We start from the raw sequence: 12,642 nt of genomic DNA, 5'->3' as shown, positions 1-12,642 counted from the left end.
GGGGAGATTTTGACCTCTTTTTTTACTATGGCAAGTTTTGGGTCACCAAAATGTCAACTTTTTCATCATCTTTTCATTCACTTTTAACCATACTCCATTATATTATAACCTTACACTAAGACCATTTTCATGATCATATATGGGTTTATCATTATTATATTCCAAAGCATTATTTTATTGTTTTGAGTAAATTTATGGTTAAATATTAGAAAAATAACATGTATTCACTTATATATAAAAGTTGTATGAGTTTTTTGATGTGTGTAGGCATATTTGAAGCTTTTAGCAGACTCATATTTAGACTTTAAGTCTCAAATTCGAATTTCCTCTTAAAACTCTTGAATATTTGAGATGATCATTCAAGCACATTTGAGGGAGTAAAATCATGAAAGATTTGATAAGGTTTCTTATCAAATATTTTAGAGATGTGTAAGAAGATATGTACAGATGTTGCTTGTTAGATGTTAACACATGGTTGTAACCACATGGGATATTTGTGGATCTAGGAGATATTTGTGGATATAGGAGAGATTTTTGGATCTAAATTTATTAATTAGTTATCTTAGTTTTTGTATAAATAGGAGTGTCTTCTCCATTCAAAGGGGGGAACTCTTGAAGCATAATTCCAAACTATGATGGAGTAAAATACACTTGATAAGTTTTTGTGTTATTTATTTTAGAGTTTTATATTATTATTTTCTTGTAAGATGTAGTTTTATAATTCATGTAATTTCATAATATATGTTGTTTATATTAGTTTTATTATGTTTTAATTTAGTTTCTTCTGCAGATTAGTTGTAGCACTTTGTTTAATGTTGCAATTATGAGCTTTCAACACTTGATAAAAGATGGTGATTTAGATTAACAACAATTTTATAGCAGTCAACTTCTAACATAGTTTATGGCTAAAATACGACATATATTGAAAACCTAAAACATGGGTTTTGTGTAGAATGAGCCAATTTATTTGCAACAACTAAATTTATTCAAAACAATGCACAGTTTTGGAGATATTCGAGGAACTTTAAAATGTAATTTTTCAGATTTCATGTTGTGGACAACAAATATATCAATAGAAAAAATAATTTGACCTATCCATCAAATTAAGAAAGAGATCACTTATTTTGAACCTAAATAAATCTAGTTTTTTAAGTCATCACAATTCTCTAATCTTTTTAATTAAGAAATAATTTACATTTCAATGATCATTCAAGATTTGATTGATTTATTTGTTTTAGATGCTTTATTTTCAAGTTTCTAATTGTCACTTCATTCTTTTCCATATTGAAATCAAACATTTGAGAAATATAAAAATACAAACAAACAAAAAAATCTAAAACATCCTTATTTGTGATTAGAGTTGTTTTCTTTCATAGAAATATATTTCAAATGTTTTCTAGATTAGATTTACAAGCTTTCTTAGATTAAATTTACTCACTTTAATAGATTAGATATTTTCATGCTTTCATATATTAAGTTTACACGCTTTCCTAGATTAATTTTTCAATGCTTTCCTAGATTAATTCTTCAATTTTTTTCTAGATTAATATTTTGTTTCATGTCATTTAATTTGTTTTTATAGAGTAGAAATTTCTTTCATTGCAGTTTTTTTTTTTTTTTTCGTGAATTGAAAACTAAAATCTTAGCATATATTTCGTAAGTTTACGATCTTAGATTTATAACGTAATGTAAAGTAATATAAATCACAATTAAATTACCCAACATTTCAGCGTCATTAATGGAGAAGTATACCTAGGATTTAGTTTTCAATTTAGATTGTTTTTTAATTTATGAAACTTTGGAAAAGAGAGATCGTAAGATGAGAGGTAATAACTTGCACATCACCATTGTAATGTCTCTCTTAACCTTGGTTGATGAATTTCATCTCATTCTTAGTTGCATTCATTTTTGGTTGCATAAGTTTGATTCGGTATCTTCATCCCTCCATCAATGATCAAATTCTCTTGTTGCAATGCATTTTAGGTGTCTCATCCGATCATCTGCATTCCATTATGATCATGGATCATCTGATGGTAGTGGAATTTTGTAAATTTTTCCCTCATGATCTTTACATGTTGGCCCATTTTTAGGTCATTTGCAGTCATTTTTGTTTTTACATCTGCAAAAAGTCATTTTTAGTGTTTTAGGTCTCATTAGGTCTAGGGTTTGTCCATAAGGTCTTGTAAAAGCTCAATAATGGTCAGCGTGTGCATAAGGAGGTCAAATAAAGTCTCAGCAACAAAAATTTCAATAATCACATGCTCAATGATTGATTTTTCCTCAAAACTCTGTTTTGAGGAAAAACAAAGTTTTTTATGTTTTATGTACAAATTTTATGTAATTTCATTTTTCTATATGTAATATTTTCAAGAGGCAGCCTTGGTCACCTTGCCAAGCCTCTGCAACTCCAGTTCCTGCAAAAGGAACAAAATGCCAAAGTATTTAGTCCATCAAAGGCAAAAAGTAAGGCAAACTGCCCAAAACAGAGTTTTGAAAAAGCAAGTGAAAAGATAAACATTAGCAAAGTGGGTTTTCTTGAGTGAAAAATTAAAGCCATTGCTATATAAAGTGTTTTCATGACAAAGGAGGCTCATTTGTGTCCAAAAGTGAAGGAGAGCAAGTACATTTTCATTTTCAAAGCCAAGAGAGCGATTTTCCATTCAAATCAGTGAAAGTTTGAAGCGCAACGCACCGAGCTAGCGCGGCGCACACAGAGCTCACTCCACGTTATAATTGATAATTGGCGCGATGCACCAGAGAGGCGTGGCGCACCTGTGAGGTGGTGCGGCGCACCAGTATACAAGGCCCGAAATCATTCACATCTTCCTCCAAAGGCTCTCAAATTGTAAATTCCTCATTGCACAAGTAAGTTCACACTCCTATATGCTCAATGCATGAGTTTGCTTCAGTGTTCATGGTGATTCAATAGGGAAAAATTTAAACCCTAGCTCTTTGCACTATTTGTTGAAAAAACACTACCTAGGGTTTACAAATTGTTGTTTTTGCTACTAACTCCTACCCCTATAATTTTCACTCCCTCACTTCATTTTCTCCCTCCCTTTTCGTTCATACTTACCTATTCCCTATTCCCCACATCCCTAAAACTACTAACCCTAATCCCTACCTTCACTTATCCCAAACCCTAATCAACAATCCTAAGCCATAAATATCATTCCCCAAACACTTCTATTCCCCAAAAACCCTACCAGCAGCATCCTCAATCCCTCATACATAGTCCTTATCATCAAACCCTTTCTTTTAGCAGCAAATACCCATTGACACTATAAAATCTCTTCATACTCATCTAAGTAAAATCAAGCATTGGCAAACATGGAGTCAGATTCTTCTTATGATAGAAATGGGGAAACAATCAGTGACTCTTCCAGAGAAATTCATGCACCAAGGAAACCTCACAAGAGTGGAAAACATAACCGGGAGGAACCTACTACACACACTGAGCTGTTGGCTTGCCCTCTTGCTATAACATGCTTCCAACATCAATCTTGTTACCAATTTTGTGAGATGGTGGAAAGAGACAAATACCACCATGAGCTTGCCAGACTGTTTGCACTCCATCTTCACAATGGCCAAGTCAATTTTGCAGGTGTGACATTCAACTTGACACCTGAGACTATAGCTCAAGCAACCGGTATTCCGAATGTAGGTGAGTTGTGGAATAAGGGGCAGTTGGTAGACAGTGATCATTATGAGCCTTATATCAAGCCTAGTTTTCAGAGACATGTCAGTAGGGTCTTCCCTTTCAGGTACCTATAGGACACATATGCTCCCTTGATGAAACTCATAATCAAATATTTCAGCTGTGAGGGCAGATTTTCTCGTTTGTACACCTATCACATCAGATTGTTGATGCACTTCACTAGGGTGAAGATGATGAACCTCCCCTATTTCATTTTTTGGAATATTGAGAAGATGATCACATTGGTTCAAAGGAAGCCTCCTCATCAACAATATAACAGCATCTATCACTTTGCACTAATCAAAATTGTGGTTTTGCATCAGCTTAGTTTACTGAATGTTTCATGGGAGGATTTCATTTCACATGAGGTCTTCACAGGTCCACAAGTGTCCCCATCAGTTTTTCATGAGATAGGAGAGTCGTCACATCGGCAAGAGGTACATGAGACTCAAACCACCAGTGTGCTAGTATTTGTCACATACCAAAAGGGCACTAGGAGATTGTTTGTAGCAGCAAAACAAGTACTATCTCCACCCAGGGTGGAAGGGGTCTCGTTTCCTTCAACAACAAATCAGGTACAGGACAAGGGTAAGCATCCATTTCATAGTGAGGGGCCTTCAAAAGGTCAAGAGAGAGATTTCATTCTCATTAAGGATGATGACACTGATTTGGGCTCCCAAAGCTCAAAGCTCAAGGAGATCATTCTGGAGCAGCAAGATGACATTCATGATTTGTCTCTCAACCTGGAAAGAGCCAAGTGGATAATAAACTATCTGGGGCAAAGGAACAAACAATTGGAGGATCAACAAGCCATCATGGAGCTCCAAAACATAAGAGAAAACCGGCAAGCTGCCAAGAGGAGGAAAGTCAAGTTGACACCACTTGAACAAGAAATTGAAGCTGATCGGGAATCTTGGCTTGAGAGCGCAAATATGCACTTGGAAAAGATTCTAGAGAAGGCCAACAAAGACAAAATGATGTTGAGGCACATGGCCTACCACTACTTGGCGAGAAACAAGGTGTGCAAAGCAAGAATCAGGATTTTGAAGGCCAAGTTGAAGAAAGCATTGAGGAAGAGAAAAGAGCAAGATAGACTCTAGATCTTGGTTGAGGCTTCCTTAGCCCAACACAACACTTAATGAAGGAAACTCACCCCAAATTTCAAGAAATTTTGGAAATTTTTTGCAAATTTTGAATTTTTGGCCTAAAAAACAGGTTTTTCTGCCTGGTGTGTCGCGCCACCTGGCACGCGCTTTTGCTAGGGACCTCCTTTCGAGGAAAACTCAGCATTTTTGGATTCCTCATGGAAAAATATGAATTCCCTCACATGGACAAGAAATTTTGACAAGTTTTGAGCTTCCAAAAGGGTCAAAAACACCTCAAAAATGACCTTTCTGCCCCTTTTTGGCCACACAGGAAGCAGTGTTGGGAGAACTCATTTTTGGAGGGGCAAATGGAGACCAAATTCAGAAATTCCACTTGTTCTGGAAAGTAGATAGGTAGACCTTTCCAACAAGCCCACTTGGAGAAAATTTGGTGCACATAAAGGCCTCCAAAATCAGCTCCAAATTAGCGCGGTGCACAGGGATAGGAGCGCGGCGCACAGGATGAAATTTTGTCATTTTGGCCAAAAAACTTTGTTTTTGCCTAGTTTTTTCTTAGTTTGACTTTTCTCTCTCTAATAGTCAAACTAATGATGTAATTTGATGTAACTTGATGGATTTTGATGTAAATATGCTAAAATTTCACTCATGGAGGTAGATACATCATGAAAAGGTAGTTTGAAACTGAATGAATCAGTTTCCTAGTTTTTAGAGGCAAGTTGTTTCACTGCCTACTTTTCAGTTCTTAGTTTAGATTTTGTTGGAACAGCTCCTAAACTCATGAATTCGACTCTTGAAGCCTAGCATGAGTTGTTTGTTGTCTATATCTAGTACTTTTTAGTCATTTGTCAAGGTTGGACTCTTGTGAAAGCTTTGAGCAGCATTGTACATTCATCTCTGCAGTTTGGCAAAGGAATAGACCAGGGTTTGCAGCATTTTGTGGGATTCCTGTGGCAAGTTGATTTGGTATTGTTTCTTCTTCTGTAATTCAAGTTTTACATGTGTTTATGTATGCCATTCTCTCTCTCTTTCAGCTGAACTAAATGAATCAAGGATAAAGGTAGAAATCATTGAAGTTGCAGTGCTCTACCTAGGGTTTGTTTAGTTATTTATGTTTTCTACTGTTTGAAGAGGATCCCTGAGACTCTCATGCCCTCTCCAACTCCTCACCAGTCCTAAGACTCTCCATCTCATTCAATTTAAAGTACTAAATGTTATAGACATTTTTGTGCCTCACAGCTCTAAGCATGAAATGTCCATAAACCAAGGGCTCCTAAGTCCCTAAAAGTGTTGTTCTAACTCCTAAAGCAACAAGGTCAACAAAATACAGCTTCTCCCAGAAGTTCTCCACCAGAAACTGCTCAGAACTAGTCAAATCAGGATCATTTCAGCTACTCTACTAGCCAAGTGCGTTGCATAGCACCTAAGTCCACTAGCTAGGTGCATTTCAATGCACCTAAATGCACTACCAGGGTGCGTTGAGCGGGAAATGACAAGTGGCAGAGTCAGTCCACGAGGTGGAGAGACAATGGAAGCTTCCAGAATCTTCTCCAATGACACTTGCCTCACTGAATTCGACCAAGGATGAGTAAGAGGCTCTCAGTCTCCAAGTGGAAGCAAGAACTGACAGAGAGAAGCCACTAATCAATTCATGAGCTAACTCATCCTCCTTGCATACATCTATATATGGATCCCTCATCCCAGAGATCCAGAGGCTGGAATTTTGCACATTGTAAGGAATTGCTGTTGGTTTTGAGATACATATCAAAGAATTGGGTGATCTGTGCTTTGTTGGGGTTGAAGAAGGGACTTCTTTGCTAGGAGGTTGATGCTGGGTCAGGAATCATCGGTTGTAACTCCTCCTGGATCTTCTTGTATATCAATAAAACTATTTGAGTTTCTTCTCCATGCTTGTGTTTCATTGATGTTTGTTGCATTTGTATGGTTAACTTAAATCTGATCCTAAGTTATTTATGAATATAATCCCATGTCTTTGTATAGTTTCTTCCTTCTGTGATCTTGCAGGTACTTGGTGAAGCTGGGCAAGCAAGGGAGCAAGTAGTTGGAAGCTGTCAAAGAGGAGAGAGATTGGATCAAAGGACTAGCGCAAGGCACAGGTTGGTTCATCCTATTCCTCTTCGTTTATAGTTCATAAAGAAGAATACAAAAGTAGTTTTCTCTGTTTGTTTCTAAGGTTGTTGTCACACCTTAGTGGGATAGAGCAGATCTAGATAGACACTTTTCCCGATAACAAAATGGCGACTCCACTGGGGATCGTGTCTAGTTAGTTTGTTTGTGTTTCTCTTGTTGTTTGTTTCATAAACTTAGAAGTAGCCATCGAACTGCATTTGCCATTGACAAATGCAAAGTAGACATTTGCTGCTTCAATCCACTCACTGGATCTGTTTATGATTTGAACAGCTGATTCATAAACTAACTAATCACCCTTGTGATAGCTCTTAGAACCCCTCTTAGATCTACCTCTGATTGTGTATTACTGATTGCTTTTACCCGGCCAAAAACCATAGATTAAACTGCAAACCGTGACCCAGAACCCGGATAGAACTCTCGTTTCTGCCCCAGCGCAGGCTCTGTGAAGAGGTTCTGCATTTCAACGCACTTCCCGAGAGGGCTACCTGCGCTGAAATGCAGTTTCTCTGTGCAACAGGTGCGCTGATCAGCCTAGCCTTGTGCAGCTGAGGTTCTTTGCTTCATTTTTCCAGTTTTGTCTCTGTTTTTTGCAGCCTGTGATCAATATTTCACTGTTTCAAACCCCTTTTCTTTACTGATATTCCGCCTCAGTTGTACAAAAGAAACTGTAGATGTTTTTTGTGTGTTTGTTACGTCATTTACAGTTTCCCATTGCGAAAGTAGAATAGTCGTACTGTCGTCCTTTGATTTAGATCTGTCGCAAGTGTCGATTTTGATCATAGGAGAAAGTTTATTTGCTGTTGATAGTCGATTATGCTTTTACTTTTGCCTTAGGCTTGAATTTGTCACTTTCTAGTGTCGAAACGAGTATTTATTTCAAAATCATAAAGTGTCGTAATCGTCTCTACCTTTTGATTTCGAAAAGAAGCTTGTTTGTGTTTGTCACTTGAAAGCAAATTCAGATTTGTACAACAACTTTATTTTAGGCATCAATATTAAGAAAGTGAAAAACAAAACACATGCATGTGCATTTGCATATTGGCAGTCTGTTTGGCTTGATTTAGGAAAAGTGCATTTACAGTGTGCTCTTTGCTCTTTGCGAAAAGATTGTGTCTTTCTTTTCCCTTAGTAGCTAGGATTTTCATTGCTGAAAAGAGATAAAAGTTTGTTTATCATCTTTAGATTGCATTTTAGGAATTACATATACATCTCGTGGTGATCCCAAAAGGCAAACTTCATAAGAAAGATCAACTTAAAATAAATTCAATGAACTTAACAATGCTTTGTAACTTAACGCACAACATTTAGAGGTCTAGGCTAGAGACGTATTCCGGCGTCGTAAAGCCTGGTAACTGTTGTCCTCACTGATGGTTGGGTGATTCCTCCACTTTGAGACGATAAGTGCCAGTACAGACTTGTGCTCCCACGTACCGTCGAGTATATATTGGGAGACCCCTATAGGCTTAAAACCTTTATCCATAGGAAGCCATGTCGGCCGCCCTACTGATCGCAATGCACCAAACACAGCATTCAGGAAGATTGATTACTGTACCGTAAAAATTATTCTGCAATTTTGTGATTGGTTTGGTACTCCCTCTACCTAGACCTCCAGAGCAGTCCCTTTCGTTCCTTTTCAGACTCCTTAACGGAAAAGGTCCATCTAAGCACTTGTCACTTCAGGCTCATTAAAAATCGAAGGAGACTAGAGTCATCTTTTGTTTTTTATCGACTCTTTAAAACTAAAAAAACAAGTTGTGTCAAAGTGTGTTAAAATTTATTTTAAACGGAATATTCATACCCTTTTCCTACGTTGATCTTTGGGTTGAGAAAATGGAGCCTACCAACCAAGGAATTCCCCTTGGTGGAAATCCTAGTCCCTTCTCCTCTTGGGGAGATGTTGGTGCGCCCCATATGGCCACATTGTCGCTTCCAGGACTGACAATTGGCTTGCCAGTATGGCTCTTCTCAACCAATGTCGTTCAGAACACCACTATTCCTGAACAATCGAATCAGCAATTAGACGAGACCAGAGTTACCTACCAGCCTTCTACTTCCTCTAATTCTTCCTCTCCTCCTTCCTCTTCGCTTGATGGGACTGGTAAAGCTAAAGGCAAAGTTCCTAAGGAGAAGAAGGAAAAGAAGATGAAAGAGAAAAAGAAGAAGGAGCCAAAGGCGAATGGGGAAAAACGAGTGTCGATTAATGAAAATCCACACACTGCACCAACCAGGCCTAAATCGCCATGTGTCATTTGCAAAGGAGACCACTTTCACAGAGATTGTCCTTGCATCCCCCGGATACTAAGGGACTGGTCTCCTCGTTTGTACAATCCGGCGTCATCAACCTCTGGTGATCATGTTGAAAGCACACCGTCAACTAGTGAAAGTGAAGCCCCAGGACAAAAAGGGAAAGCTAGATTTCATTGTAAACTGTGCGAAGGCGATCATGCCCTCCACCGTTGTCCCTTCTTAGACGAAGCTAAAAGATTTTTGGATGATCGTCCAGTTTCACCGTTACGACTTCCTCCTAGATATAAAAAACTCTTGTCGAGTCCGTCACTAGTTGAGAATCCAGCTGGCCCGCTCAAGTGGTCGGCTGAAGCGCCTATCATTGAAGATAAACCAACTGAATCCATACCAGACGAAAGTCAAAAGGTCGACGTGGCAGTTGACCCGGTCTTTCCTTCAGAGGTTTTGTCCTCGGATGATACAGTCACTGAAGAGAACAAGGATGACACCGTCCAAATTCTCTTCATCAACACAGACTCCGTCGAACATGGGGGCAACCCACCCGTTCCTTTACCGCAGGAAGGAAGTTCATCAGAGCCATACCCGGCCTTCTACTCGGTCCCACCTCCAAGCAACCTAGTTGTCTCCTTCGACTGGAATCAACTAGGCAGACCCCGCCTACCAGCGAGTGTACCATTCCAAATTATCGTTCAAATATATAGAATGGTCATGGCTGGTACCATCATAGATGAGGGGGCTTCTGTGAGTATCCTTTCCTCTATTGCTTGGAAAGCGCTTGGTTCGCCATCGCTTTTGCCTGAGATGAGAAATCTAATAGGCTTTGATAAAGGAACCAGTCGACCTTTAGGGATCCTTCCCGATGTGCCCATAGCATTGAGAGGGAAGACAGTTTGCATGAATGTCATGGTAGTTCAAGGACCCTTGGATTATAACCTACTCCTTGGACGAGATTATATTTATTGCATGGGAGCCATCATCTCCTCACTCTTTAGAGTAATGTGTTTTCCGCACGAAGGAAGAGTGGTCAAGCTCGTGGACCAACTTTCATTTCCCGGATCACGCATAGCAAATAGTCATATACCATCCCTAAATGGTCTCTTCACACAAGAAATGTCTCGATCCCCAGTCCATCCTCCCGATGGGCGCGAGTAATTTGGAGGGTTATGACTGAAACCCAGGGGGCATGCGTCCTGGTCTGCTTCGGCAGGAAAACTTCGGGTATAGGGTAGGTTTCCGCGGGAGAATATGACTAGTCTGTACCCCGTCCATCGGTGGAAGAGGGGTTATTCTAGAATAAGATTATCTTGTCAAAGTTATGTGAGTTGGCGGACGTCGTCACTCACCTTTGTTTATCTCGGTAGACATCGCCGAAGAAGTGTTTTGTTTGCTGTGTGAATAGAACAATCTTTGGGTAACCTGTAAGAGGTAGGCCTCTCCCAGGAAAACAAATGTTTTAACGGACTGAAGTAGAGGTAACTTTGAAACTCTGTTTTATACCTGGAGGCATGCAAACCTTTTGGAGTGCAAGCAAAGAGCGATTATTTATCTGTTTTTTAGATTGGTTGTTTCCTAACTTGCATAAAGAAAGGATGTGGGGAAAAAATCTAAAAGTTGTCGTTTTTATATGAGACATTCTTATCATATGACTGGATTAATCGAGCAGTTTTAGCACATAGTTCAAGCTCGTTAAAAAATAAACATAAGACATGAGCAAATGTTTCCACCCGCGTTTAAGCTCGTTAAAAAATGAACTATCCCCCGGTAAATAACCACCGTGAATGAAGCATTTCAGCCATTAAAGCCTTGGTCGTGTTTGCACCGTCGCCTCCACTTTTCCATTGGCCGATCATTCACCTCCATTTGATTGTTTACCCATTTTGAGGAACAGCTGCGAAGAGTGATTTCACTAGCCATCCTTGTGACACTGCCGTGATTGGAAAATTCCAAACCTTACCTGGAATCAGCTGCTACCCATTTTATCACTCGTTCCTCAAAAGACAAGTCTTCTTTAAGCTCTTTTCAACTGACTCGTAAAATATGAAAAGGTTGCCGAGTTTTGGCCTTCCATCTCGTTTAAGCGACAGGAAGTGTTATCCCTCCTCTAGATTTTAATCTTTTTGGACCTGAGGGATTATTGCACAAAAAGATCGAGCGTTTTTTTGTTTGGCTCGTTAAAACAATCGAAAATTCATCCCTTCTGTATTGTTTTATACTTTTTCGGACTTGACGGATTAGATGACGAAAAAGGAATTTTGGAGTTATCTTTACGTACCTTTTCAGACTCTCTAAAAATGAAAAGGACTGAGTTGTCTTTGTCGTTAGACTCGTTAAAAAGATTAATAGCGACAAACTTGTCTTTAGACGAGAACGAGTTTCACTATCGCTATGCTCATTAAAACATAGCGATGGGTTTGCCCGAAGGGAAAATTATAGAACAAGCATATGTTATCCTCCTCAAGCTTGACAAAAATAAAGAGGTACTGGTCAGCAATGATTGGGGAAAATTTGGGAAGAAAACTCAAAGAAACTTTATTGGTAGCAAGTCGCTCTTGAACATGACACTTCCACTCCGTGCCCGAGTCAGGTTGGGTTGTTTCATTCACCGGTCACATCGCCATGGTCTCGCCATACCATCCACATTTGGGGTTAATGCTACCAATCCATCACATAAGTGTCGCCGACATGTTCAAGAGAAGTCATCCAGAAAGGCCACCTGTGTCCCGCCCACTACCATACATTATACTCCATTCTTTCATGACCGCCACCCTGAACCATATATCACCAGATCGTTTTCACCTCCATCAAAATCATTTGCTCCGTTCCGTGTCATTGATGTGGGACTCATTAAGGCCCTCCTATGACGGATCACTTCTTGTCGACATCAGCTCATTATCCAAGAAGTTGATCTAGGAACACCCCATTCAGTACTTTGAAGCTTGCATGCCTCAATGGCAAGTTTCTCACTTCCGGCAACAGGTATACATCAATGACCTTCGACCGAAAGATTTTGCGTGGTGTTCGACGCCAAGTCCTTTATTCACACCACGTGAATTGTACTGCAGTACCTTGAGGGTCATTATCATTATCGGTGATTCCTCTCGCGCTTGTTAACAGTTTACATCATTGACTGGTAATCAAGCGATGTCTTTCCAAGTTCGACTTCAAAACATTTCTCACATGGATCGACTTGTATTTCGAGTGAAGATCGGACGAGATTGAAGACCCCGGATCTATTTTCATCCATCCGGGCTGCGATATATATTCAGGAAAATAAATACATTGAAATGTACAGCATTGCAGCACAGATAATCATCCTACCAAAAGGATGATGGCTCTATCAGAATCATCAGTCTACCATCAGACGATTGTCTTTCCTATGTACATGAAAATGAATTTATAAAGCTGAGCATGGGAATGCCTGCCTCAGCTAGATCATGAAAATAG

This window comes from Pinus tabuliformis, chromosome 2_2, assembly GCF_031772625.1.
Source record: "Pinus tabuliformis cultivar Carrire ecotype Pingquan chromosome 2_2, CPIR1, whole genome shotgun sequence".
NCBI lineage: Eukaryota > Viridiplantae > Streptophyta > Pinopsida > Pinales > Pinaceae > Pinus > Pinus tabuliformis.
Note: the sequence above shows the minus strand (reverse complement) of the source record.